General features: G+C 41.1%; 1 long non-coding RNA gene across 1 annotated transcript; it reads right to left on the minus strand.

Annotated features, from left to right (window-relative positions):
* Positions 1-6313: 6313 nt before the first annotated feature.
* On the minus strand, positions 6314-11779 carry LOC129144016 (uncharacterized). Its single transcript, XR_008548078.2, has 3 exons — positions 11525-11779; positions 8238-8425; positions 6314-7925 (listed from the first exon to the last, which is right to left on the minus strand). It is a non-coding gene; the product is annotated as an uncharacterized LOC129144016 (long non-coding RNA).
* Between the last annotated feature and the right edge of the window lie 893 nt (positions 11780-12672).

The raw sequence follows: 12672 nt of genomic DNA on the forward strand, positions 1-12672 counted from the left end.
AACTGGGCCATGTAATTGTTTAAAAAGGAAGTTGCCTGTCTCCCTCAGGTAGTACGGAGACTATCAAGTAATGGTTTCATTTTTTATTTCAGAAAATTTTACTCGTCCCAAGTTTCTGCTAAGCACTCTGGGTTATTTTTACTGTGAGAAGAGATTGTCACACACCACCTCTTGGTATCACAATTTCTTTTGGCTTCTTCAACAGTTGATTCTAGTTAAAGTCCATATGGTATGAATCTCTGGTGCAAAGACAGTCCCTAAAGCCCAATAACTTCCGATTTTTCCTAGAGCCCTGTGGTCCTACACTTGACTGTGCCGTTCTGTGTTCCTAAAGAAAAACAGTAGCGGCTAATCTCTGTGTCTTCAAGTATTGGTGGTTGGTTAACCAGATGCTGTGAAGCTGTGCTTTTAGGGCTTTTGCCAACAAAAAAGAGACAGCAACTTTTTCCATGTTCCTGACAGATTGGAAGGTGTTTTTCAAATTCTCTGCTTCAGATCTTTCCCTGGAAAGGTTGGTCAGTTGTTCAGCCAACATCCTTGGCCTCTGTAGCTAATGCAGTTTGGAAGCCTGTAAATAGTTTCTGCCACTTTTGGACCCTCACAAACAAAACTTCCAAGCACGGGAAATGGAAAGCTTGAGGTGATGAGGAAAGCCAAGTGAGAGTGGGCATCCAGTCTTTCAGATGATGGACTCTGTAAGAAGGAAGCTACTGTTTGCGGCTGACCTGTGTGTGGACCAAAGGGAGAGAACGATCCAGATGTTCTTTTCTCACTTTTCTAAGTGGCAAGGAGAGCATCTGTAAGGATTGGTTTGATGTTTTATTTTTTAAGCTATCAAATTCTCCTTTCCCCTGACCAATATATATGTTCCTGAGGAATGTGATGGAAAACAAGTTAATTCTTAGCTACTTTAGCCCATCAAAAAGTACTTTATTTAAAATCCTATAACTTAGCTCACCCAAAAATACTTTATAATATTCTGTACTCTCTTACAATTTAATTTTTATTTCTCCAGAGAATAGTAATGAATCTATAAAGCTTAGGCCAAGTGATGGTACAAAGTCTAACTTTCATTAAAGTATATGGTAAAAATCTCTTGTTTGCTACCCAACATGCATCCCCCTTGTTTCTGGTAACAATACCTTGAGTTCCCCCTGGCTGTTCTCAGCCATTTGCTTTGGGTGGGATTGAGCCCACCCTAGCTCCTGGATGGATTTTCCTCAGCTAAACTGATCAGAGTATGCCATTCCTGTGATCACATGTTTGGTTCAAAACTGCAGGTGACCTAAGCTGGTGCAATCTGTGGGAACCACAAAAACATAGTGAACAGGCATAGACTCTACTCTGCTATAAAGATGTAAGGCTAAAAGTGGGTTAGCTTGTTTTTACTACTGTGAGGAGAGCCAGCCTAAGGCTGGTGACAATTCAGAGGAAGCTGATTGGGTCCAGATTAAGCCAAGCCATCTATCCATATGGAGTGTTCACTTACATTAATACATTTCTTTTTTTGTTGTTGTTAAGTTAGGGTAAGTTGGGTTTTTTTGTGAACTATATCAGACCTTGACATCAGGAAATAAAGTGTTGCAAGTGGCAGTCTCTGGATTATAGAAATGGCTAAATCAAGATAGTAAGGAGAACCTGTGTATCTTAGACTAGAACATTAGTAAGAACACTTTCTGGAAGTTGCACCCAGCATTTCTCTTTACATCCCATTTGTAGAACTTGGCCTTGTGGCCACACTTACTTGCAAGGGAATGGAAAGAACTCTATTCTGCATAGCAATGTGCCTAACTAAAAAATGTGGATCTTCTTACTAAGGGGGAGTATTAAATGCTTATTGTAGGACAAATAATAGTCTTTACCACAGTTGGCCATTGGCAGTTGTTATTTTGTAGCAGTATAATGGTTGGTTATTCTACTGTCTAATGTATATTAGTGCCTTCAACCCATATGCCTCCTAGGCTGCAGCACTAAGGGACTTGGACAAAACATTCAAACCGTAGGAACATATTGGTTACAGTATGAAGCCTTTGTAAATCTTGCAAGAGACTGGTTTACTTTGAAACTGAAGCCTTTAAAATCCAAAAAAGAATGAAATCAAGTTTGCTATGAGAAGCACTTTCCTCCTGTATCCTACAATCCAAGTTGACTGGGAGCAGTGATCTGAATCTTTGACTGGATGGAAAAGCCATATTCCTTCCTAAAGTTAAGTTAATTTGAGTAAAAGAGGGAGAAGGGAGAAGTGCAGTAAGGCAAGATGGGCGCCTGGGATAAGTGTGATTTCCCCCAGGTCTCTTCTGTAATCCTCTTGTTATACCCTTCTACCCTGTCAAATGGGACATCCATGCCCCTTGAAAAGATGCAGCTGGCCTGTAGCCTTCCAGCAAAGGGAAAGCAGCTGTTCCTCCCCTCTCCAGCTTTTTTTTTTGTATTGACCTGAAACAGAGGCCACTATGGAGCCATTAATTAATAGCCATCTGAAACCTGTATTGTAGATAATAATTTTAAAATAAAATCAAGTAGATCTCTAACTTTTATTACCAACCCGTCAAATTGACCAGTGTTGGTTGGGGTTCTCCAGAAAAACAGAACCAATAAGATTTATATATATGGAGAGAAAGAGATTGATTATAAGGAATTGGCTCATACAATTATGGAGGCTACCACGTCCCAAGATGAGGGTTTATTGGCAAGCTGGAGACCCTTGACAGCTGATGTTTCTGTTCAAAGACTGTCAGGAAGGAAGAATCCTCTCACTTGAGAGATGGTCTGCATTTTTGTTCTATACGGATCTTGAACTGTTTGAATGAGGCCCACCTATGTTAGGGAAGGCAGTCTGCTTCACTCAGTCTTCCAATTTAAATCCTAATATCTTCCAAAAGTACTCTCACAGAAACTGCAGAATAATGCTTGACCAAATATTTGGGCACCTTGTGGCCTAGTCAAGTTGATACATAAAATTAACCATCACAACCAGAAACATATAGATGGGAGCCAACTAAAATCATGAGGGATTTCTGTCACGGAGAAACCCCCAACTCTGAAAACAATACTCCATGATTGCCCAACCCCTAAATCAGTCCTCAGAGTCCTAGCCCCCATCATACATATACCTCTATTTACACCAACAAGCAGCGGGCTGCTGAAGCCGTGCAGCCCTCTGAAGAGGCTCTCACACAGAAATAATAGTAGACAAGGGAGATCCTCTAGGAGAGTGAAAGCAAGGCAGCCCCAGTTCTTCATGTCACTGCAAAACGCAAGTCTTGGCCATTTATGTCCACAAAGACTGTAGTATGTACAAGGACTGATGGCCACTGGATGTTTCACATTCTTCTCTTTGCAATTAGGAATTTTTATTGCAATTCTGTCTTCTCTGTCTTATTATATATAGGGTGTGGTTAAAATTATTTACCCACATATCACTGAACCACAAAGAATCACTTGACATGATTTACACATCAACATAGAAATACTGGACTTGGATCTAGCTTCAGTAACCAGATGAGATTTCATATTATTTCCCTTTGGGGAAGGAATGTGACTGTTGTATGTGTGGAAGTTATAGATTGATGTTAGGCAGCCAAAGGCTAGACTGTTGTTCACCACTGCCTGCTCCTTCTATCTGGTATTCAAAATTTCTTTTGAGAACAACTTCCACTCATTCTCAACTATATTGTTTGGTTGGATTGATACCCCCGTTTCCATTTCTGTCTTCTTAGCCACAGTAATGGATTCAGGGGTGGAAATGTAAATCCATACCAAAGAGAGCTTTTAGATTTTTGCTAGAAATGCTAGAACTCAACCTTCTCTTCTTCATTGGGCTTACTTATATAGAGGGACGTGAGCTTTAGAACTACTGTAATCATTTTTGGTGCCACAGGGAGAGCTAGCCTGAAAATCAACCTAGAAGCAGAGCTGAGAGATGGATCCTAATAACAACATTTTGCTCGTATTTTGTAGTGATTCTGGAATGCTCTTCTCTCATTTGCAACAACAACAAAGTTTCCCACGTGATATAGATGATGTGAGGAAATTCAAATGAGCACCTCTTTTAAGTGGTCTTTTCATGTTTTCCAAAGTCCTGTCTTCTACAATTGAAATCTGCAGAACCACAGGATCTGTAGACTTTTAGAACCAAAAGAACCATAAAGATCAATTAGTCAGGGCCTCGCAATATGCCTCAGGGGACAGGCAAATTGATTTTTAGGTGCTTCATTAACATTTTTTATTTTAATAAATATTATTATTATGAGTCCTAGAAGAATATAACTAGTATTTCACATCAAACCTGTGAAGTCACAGGTTTTGACTTTTATTGAAAGGATCAAACCTGTGAAGGCACAGGTAATGTTTTTATTGAAAAGAATATTAAAGCTTAAAGAGATAAATGGCTTTTTTAGGGATTGCCCAGTTGGTGAATGAAGGGTGAGGATATTAAATATGGAATCTTGTAACTGGAAGGGACCCTAGAGATCATGAAGTCACCTCCCCACCCTTCCACGACTTCAGTGTCACAATTCTCTCCAAAGCATCTCTCTCAAGTGGTTATCCAGCCTCTACTTCAATACCCGCAGTGATGGGAAACTTATCATTTGAGGCAGTACATTCCATTTTGGCAGTTCTGATAGTTAGAAAAGTTTCCCTTATACTGAGTTCCTTGAAATTTATTTTCATTTGTTTCTAGTTCTTCCCACTGAAGCCACTCCTCACCTTCAAATGTGTCAAGACAGTTACTCTACCCTCTCCACCTCTCCCTACAGAAACACACACACACGCACACAGACATACAGTCTATTTTCATGGACTGGGTTTTTTTTTTGTTTGTTTGATTGGTTTTTGTTGTTGTTTGTTGTTGTTTTGAGACAATGTCTCACTCTGTCGCCCAAGCTGGAGTGCAGTGGCACGATCTTGGCTCACTGCAACCTCCGCCCCCCAGGTTCAAGCGATTCCCCTGCCTCGGCCTCCTGAGAAGCTGGAACTACAGGTGTGCACCACCACACCCGGCTAATTTTTGTATTTTTAGTAGAGACGGGGTTTCACTATGTTGGCCAGGCTGGTCTCGAACTCCTGATCTTGTGATCTGCCTACCTCGGCCTCCCAAAGTACTGGGATTACAGGCGTGAGCCACCGCGTCCGGCCTGGACTATGGTTTTTAATCACTTCATGTTCTCATCATTCTTTTTTGATGTAATATTCAAATGTCCTTGTACCGTTTAAAGCTTTGTGTCTGGAACATAATATATTTGAAAGGTAGAATTAAGCTGGCGCTATCCACCATTTGTCCTGGACCTTATGTTTCCATTAAAGCAGCCTGAGATCACCACATCCCATGGTTGACCATTAAGTGGCAGCATCCATCTTTTTTTACCATCATTCCATAGTTAACTGGCTGATTACTGAACCTCAGTTCAAAATTCCTAATTTATTCTTAATCCTTTTTATTTCATCATTCCAGTCTGTTGAGATTTTTGGGGGGTTCTTGTTTCTATCAGCCAATTTATTAAATCTGAGAATGGTAGAGCATGAGGGCTTCTCTAGAAATGTAGCTAAAGTAACTTCAGGATACATAAAAATGTAGAAAATGAATGAAGCAGTAACCTTATGGAACCTAGTACTCAAGAGATTGATATAGACTGAAAATATTAGTGAGCTTAATATGGATCAAGGAGAGATTAAAAGATATTTAGGAAATTATTCACCTTTTAAATACAGTGTCCTAACCTTGTCCTGACAACACCACTGAGTATCCTCACTGACATACCTCAGAACAGAAACTGCGCAAACCAACACATGCAAAGTCATAACGGACACTCTAGCCTTCATAGGCAAGGTGGCCTTGCCTGATCTGGTTATGGTCAGGCAAGAGGTCTTTTTTTTTTAATTAAATACTTATTTTTTAACATGCAGGAAAACAGCTGGCTTCATGCTCCATGAAATATGTAGCTTCAGTTGGAATTCCCTTTTTTTAGAAGAATTTTTAGATCCAGTACTTTGTTTTCTTTATCAGTGAAAGAGCAATCAATGCCTAGATATCTATCTATGAGCCCAAACTATAATGACTCTCAGAGACTCCCAGATTTATACCTTCTGGTGACCCCACGATTTATAGTAACTCATCCACTCCTGCCATTCCATGGGCTTTCACTGCTGCTTTATTGAAACAGGAGTACTGACAGAAACTTTATGCACTTGGAGGTTTTTAGGCTATTTAATTAGTCACTCATTTCTAGATCTTCAAAGGGCTGTATGTGTGTGTGTTTGCAAGTGTGTGTGTTTTCTCGTTAGTCACACTGGCTCTTGTTGGATTTGTGTGTGTGTTTTGGTGTTTTTTTTTTTTTTTTCCATTTGCACAAGGTCACATTCAGAGCTCTTCCTCCCTTAGGAGAGGTTGCACATTTGTCACTTCATCTGCCTCCCATTTCCTCCAGTTGGGATCACACAGCCCTTCCTGAGGTATTACCATTTTTCCATTTCTTCTTTGCTCCCTCCTTTCTTTTAATAACTCTGGGAGACAGGGAGGCACCTTGTAAAGTTAATTTCCTCCAAAGCTTTCAAAGCAAAGGCATCTCCCAGCCCAGACACCACCACCCCTCTCCACCCCTCAGTGACGGCGCACACCCCTCCTCACAGCCTTAGTCACTCTGGGCTGTGCCCGCCACCTAGGACTCACCAGGCCCCAGCTCTGTCAGGCACAGTGAGTTGCTCTGTCCTGTGGCTCTTAGATCTGGGGTGGGAACTCTAGATAAGAAGAATCTCCTCATTTATCTCCTTGGTGCCTTCCTCTCCCTTTTCACTTCCTAACTGTGCTCCCCTGCTTTCTGCTTCTCTCTGGTACTTTCAGGACTCATGGGCTGGCCGCCTGCCTGTACCAGGGATGGCATTTCCTCTTCAAAGGTCTGCGGCTGCAGCCACCCAGCTCTACCAAGCACACAAACTTTTGGAATTGCTGTGGCTTTGCTGCCTGCCTACTTGGAAAGCAAGAGCTGTTTTTTAAACACCCCTTTGGTTTCTTGGGGCAAAGCTTTTCTCAATCCTATTTTATTTATGCGAACATGATCTGTGGCTTTTGAATGTTTGCTTTTGAATGTTTGTGTTAACAGACTAAGCTGAAAGCGTTTCCTCTCACCGGAGAGAGGGCCCTGCACAGCTGGGGGCCAGGCTGCTCAGCTCAGGCAAAAGCTGTCCCAAGAGGAACAAGTCGCCAGCCAAGGAAGTCTGGAAGCTCAGAGAGGAATTCATTGAGGCCTTTACGGGCAGCAGCGGTCAGAACTAGGATCATAGACTGGGCCATGAAGCTCGGTAATTTATTTGATTAATAGGAAGGACTAGACCGGAGACACCTAGATTTTTGCAAATATATTTTTCAAATTGTGCATATATTTACTGAAACTCTGTGTGGTTTTCAACAGCTTGGGTGTCTAATCTTTCGCCCCATATTCCCAGCCTTCTAAAGCACTCCTGGCAGTATTAAGAACTGGCCAGGCATGGTGGCTCACACCTGTATCCCAGCACTTTGGGAGGCTGAGGCGGGTGGATCACAAGGTCAGGAGTTCAAGACCAGCCTGGCCAACATAGTGAAACCCCGTTTCTACTAAAAATACAAAAAATAATTAGCCAGGCCTGGTGGCAGGCACCTATAATCCCAGCTACTTGGGAGGCTGAGGCAGGAGAATCGCTTGAACCTGGGAGGCAGAGGTTGCAGTGAGCTGAGATCACGCCACTGCACTCCAGCCTGGGTGACACAGTGAGACTCTATCCCCCCCCCCCAAAAAAAAAAAAAAAAACTTCAGAACTTCGTTGATCCTTGAATCATTTATCTGTAGGTGACCTGTCATCTGAAAGTGTGGCAGAGTTTTCCAGCAGCCTATTAATGTGCTTCTGGTATATGTCCTTCTTCGTCTTCTTTCTCCCTGGTACCTAGGGCACTTCAGATGGGAACAGAAATAAAGACTCAAAGTACAATCTTTCCATATCCAATGACTGTATAATTTAGCCCTAGGGTAAGGAAGACAGCCAGGAGAGGGGCAAGTAGGACCAGAGAGGACTGGGTAGAGGGAGTGGGGTCCTTAAATCTGCCATGAGGACTAAGGAATAGAGTAGAAGGGACTCAGTCAGGGCTGGGCTGTCTTTAAAGGTAAGCTCCACCTTACCACCATCACCACCCCATACCCTGTGCAGTCCTGGGTCCAGTGGCCCTGCATATCTCTAAGCCCTTGAAATAAAGGTGGGCAACTTACCTGGACAATTTATGTGAGGATATGGGTATGATGAGGAATACCTCTGCCTCCAAATAAGATGGAACTAATTAGAGCTAGTTGGGAATCTTTCTACAAGCTGGGCCAAATGATGGATCCACCAGGAAGGTTGTCTCAGTTATTAACCTTCTTAAATGTAGGGACTGGTTGTTGTTGAAGACTATAAAAAGCTGCAATCGAAGAGAAAAATTAATGTAGTGGTCCGTGGAATACAGAAGTCACAGTTTTTGAGGCAAAATATTCCGGAATTTCTTCATTTAAAATATGTAAGTCCAGTGTTGATATCCCTCTCTGTTCAATCTGTACTCTCCTTGGGCAGTGTCTTCTAACTCCTTGGCCTTGTAGGCACTGGTGACTTCACATGCTGGATCTCTCTCCTGAGCTTCAGATTTAGACAGTCTACTCCATACTTGACATGAGAATTGCACATGTGCTCAGACTGACCCAAAGGTAATTCATCCTTTACTCTGCTTGCCCTCTAGCCAAGGCCTCTTGGGTTACCCGTTGTAGTCACCATTTACTTGGTCACTCATGCCAGAAAAATCAGTTATCTTTGATTCTTTTCTTTCCTGTACTACCACCACTCCCCCTACCCCACCCTATTCATTTTACCTCAGAAATATCTCTTCATTCTGTCCACATCTCTTTATCTCTTTGGCCACCAAACTAGTCCAGGCTACCATCTTTTTTTTTTCATCTAGCTACTACACTGGTCCTCTGACTGGCCTCTTGGCCTGATTCATTTCTCCTTGCAGTCCATTCTCTATACCAGTTTGCATAATGTGTCTAAAATATGATCTGATCATGTTTCTTGCCTGCCCAAAAGCTTTGAGTGGCTTCCTCTTGCATTTCAGATAAGATGTAAAGTCCAACTCCAGCCTTGCTTGCTCCTTCCAGCCTCACCAGGGCGGATATGTCTTTCCACTTCACTGCTGTTTCCTCAGCACCTAGAACAATGTCTAGCACAGGGTTGCCCTCCATAAATAGTGGTTGCATAGAAGAATGAATGAACACATGAAACACAGGATTTCTATGCATTTGAGGAGAATTAAGAAGAATGGAGAATGAGTGAAAGTCAATATGAAAACCTCTCAGTTCTTGTTCTAAGACTAAAATGTTTTGATTCCAGGACTGGCAGAGTTCAATATACTTGAGCAAGCATTACACAAACTGTAAGGAATGGGACGGTCTCCATTATTCTGCCCCATGGGCTCCTATTCTAGGTGTGGGCAGCATGTTGCCGGTGAGGTTGTCTACAGTGACTGGGCACTGACAGGTTTACAAGGTAAAGAGAAGAAAAGGCAATTGGTAAGTTTAGTGTAGGGATAATTTGGTTTGGTTTGGTTTGTTTTTTCTGACCAGCATCCATTTCACGTCCTAACAATACCCCAATTTCCTTTTAAAGGAAGATCTCTTTCCCGTTGGATTTAGTCTTTGGGGGCTGTCATTAAAAGCCTTCCTTCCCTTGAGGCCCACATTAGGCCAATCAAATGCTTTCCCCCTAGAATTAAACTCTTGAGCACAGAGACCAAGAAACTTAAAACATTTGCTGTGTGGAGGTGACCTACCAGCCATACCATGCCTGCTATGAGACTGCAGTAGTGGTTCCTGGTGACCAGTCACCCATTAATTAGCACAACAATGGACTCCAAATAGTCTCCTAATAAATTTCTTTTTCCATAGTTTGGTCACAGTTCTTTCTGTTACTTGCAACTCCTAGTGTGATAAATTTGGTACAAAATCAACAGAATATAGTTCTGGCCAACACATACCAGGGCCTGTATGGGGGTGGGGAGTCAGGGGAGGGAACTTAGAGGACGGGTCAATAGGTGCGGCAAACCACCATGGCACACATATACCTATGTAACAAACCTACATGTTCTGCACATGTATCCTAAGTTTGTTTGTTTTTTTTTTTTTTTTAGAACAAATAAAGGAAACAAAAGTAAAAAAAGAATATAGTTCTGGCATCTTTCAATACTTTTGGCCAAAAACTATTATATGAATCCTAGAATAAACATCAGATGTAATTTGACTTTGGGAGTTCAATTATGACTCATTTTCCTAATATGGAGATATGTAACATTCCAATGTGAATCTTCTTAGAAATTTGTAGTTCAAAATATCACTATTTGGATTGGTCATTTATATCTAAAAGAAATAAATCAAAAACCACACTTTCAGCCCTTTTATTGTAGCCATAGTAAAAGGAGAGACTGAAAATGAGCTCAATCTTACTACTGATCAGGTAACTATAAATCAAAATAAGTAGCATGCTCTTGCCAATCAGTTCTGTCAAAATTAAAAACACTGACAGTGTCCACTGTTGGTGAGAATGTGAACAAAGGACAATCTTTGTTGGTAGAACGGTAATTGGTCAATCTTTCTGGAAGGCAGTGTGGCAGTGCCTATCAAAATTCAACATGTATATTCTTTAACTCAGCTGTTCTACTGTTAGAAATAAGAGCCAAAGGACACAGGCATAAGAATCTGATGCAGTATTAATTTATTCTATCAAAATATTAGAAACAATGTAAATGCTACTTACTAGGCTGAATACATTAATGTATATTTTTACTATGATTTCATGATTCACTCTACAGCCATTGAAAAGAGTGTGGTTGGTCTGTATATAAGTAGAATCTACAATATATTAGTTACAAAAAGCCAGTTACAGAATAATGTGAGTAGAAAAATTCTTTTTTAAAAAACAAAGCTATACACAGACTTTTTATGGTATGTGTATGTGTAAATACGTCTAAATGTGCATAGGAAAGATCCAGAAGGATTCATACTGAACAACTGCCAGTGGTTACTCGTGAGGAATGGGAGAGGAGCAATGGAATGGGAGAATAGGGGGAAAGAAAGGGAAGCTTGATTTTATATTTTATCTATTTTGATATTATTTGAATTGTTATTGCCTTTATATTATGCTGTAGTTTTATTTTTTAATTATTTTTGTAATTGTAAAAAAAAATAAATAAATAATGAAGACTACGACATGTAAATAAATGATCAGAAAGTAGGCAAAGTAACCTTTCCAGAGATCAGAGGTGGTTTTTAACCCACTCATCTAGACAAGAGTTTGGCTATTCCCCATGGGTAAAAGCTGACAGACCAGCCATGCCCAAGATACAGCTGAGTTTCTATAAGAGGTAACCACCCAGGCAGGCCAAAGGAGGTTGTCCTGGAAGGCTTCCCTGGCCCACATGGAAATCAACCCATACAGGAGTTAGAATGATTGTTTTTGTTGGCTCTGCACATCTTACCTTGAATGCCTCCTCCTTTTGTCCATGTATATTTAATTTGCTGTCCTGTCACAGCTGAATCCAGATTCTTCTCTGTCCAATGAACTTAATAATTGTGCCGTGGGTGTCTACAGACAGTAATCAGAGCCTCTTTGGTTCATTGAAACGTCATACCACCACCAAGTTCCTGCTTTTCATGCTGTCTTGTTTGGACAGAAAGTCGACTTATTTATTTATTTGTATTCTACTTTGTTTCAAAACACATGATATGTCCAATACACTATTTTTTAAGAAAAGAAAATGGGGATAAGAGAAAAATAGGGTATAGAAATAAGATTAAGCGAGTAATGAGGTTAACACACAAGATATATGCTACCTAAAGTTTTGTGTACTTAGTACGTTAAGGGTAGTCCACAAATTTGGTTCTGAGTTTCCTAGTGACCAATGCAAAGTGCATTATTAGGTACAAGTGTAAAGTAACATTCTTAGTTTTTTGGGTTTTGTGTTTTGTTTTTGAGACAGACTCTCACTTCATCACCCAGGCTGGAGTACAGTGGTGTGATCTTGGCTCACTGCAACCTCCACCTCCCAGGTTCAAGCGATTCTTGTGCCTCAGCCTCCCAGGTAGCGGGAACTACTACTATTGCTACTAATTTTTTGTATTTTTAGTAGAGACAGGGTTTCGCCATGTTGGCCAGGCTGGTCTCGAACTCCTGGACTCAAGTGATCCACCCACAGCCTCCTAAAGTAGGAATTACAGTCGTGAACAACCATGCCTGGCCACATTCTTGGTTTTCTTGAGGAATGAAAGGAGAGAAATTGCAGTGGGTCTGAATATATATATTTAGCTGAGAAAACAACAACAGCAACTATCCTACTGTAATCTAATGGACTTGAGAGCTGAATCCTGACTAATATCAGGTGTCAGACAACTTTCCAATACATTCCAAAGACAGTAGTTTCCTTCATTCACATGAACTCCCTTGAGCCACTTGGTCCCCTGTGGACTGTTGTTCTTCTCTCCAGAGGGGCGCTTGTCCCTTCTCAAAGCCATAAGCCCAGGGAAGAATGCTACTTTGTTCAAGTTATTTTTGATTCTTTTGGAACTTCCTAAAACTCCTGTCATGTGGTTCCAAGTTTAACCATAGTCATTTTGGACATGATTTTGT

This window comes from Pan troglodytes, chromosome 1 (assembly GCF_028858775.2).
Source record: "Pan troglodytes isolate AG18354 chromosome 1, NHGRI_mPanTro3-v2.0_pri, whole genome shotgun sequence".
In the NCBI taxonomy this organism is placed as follows: Eukaryota; Metazoa; Chordata; class Mammalia; order Primates; family Hominidae; genus Pan; species Pan troglodytes.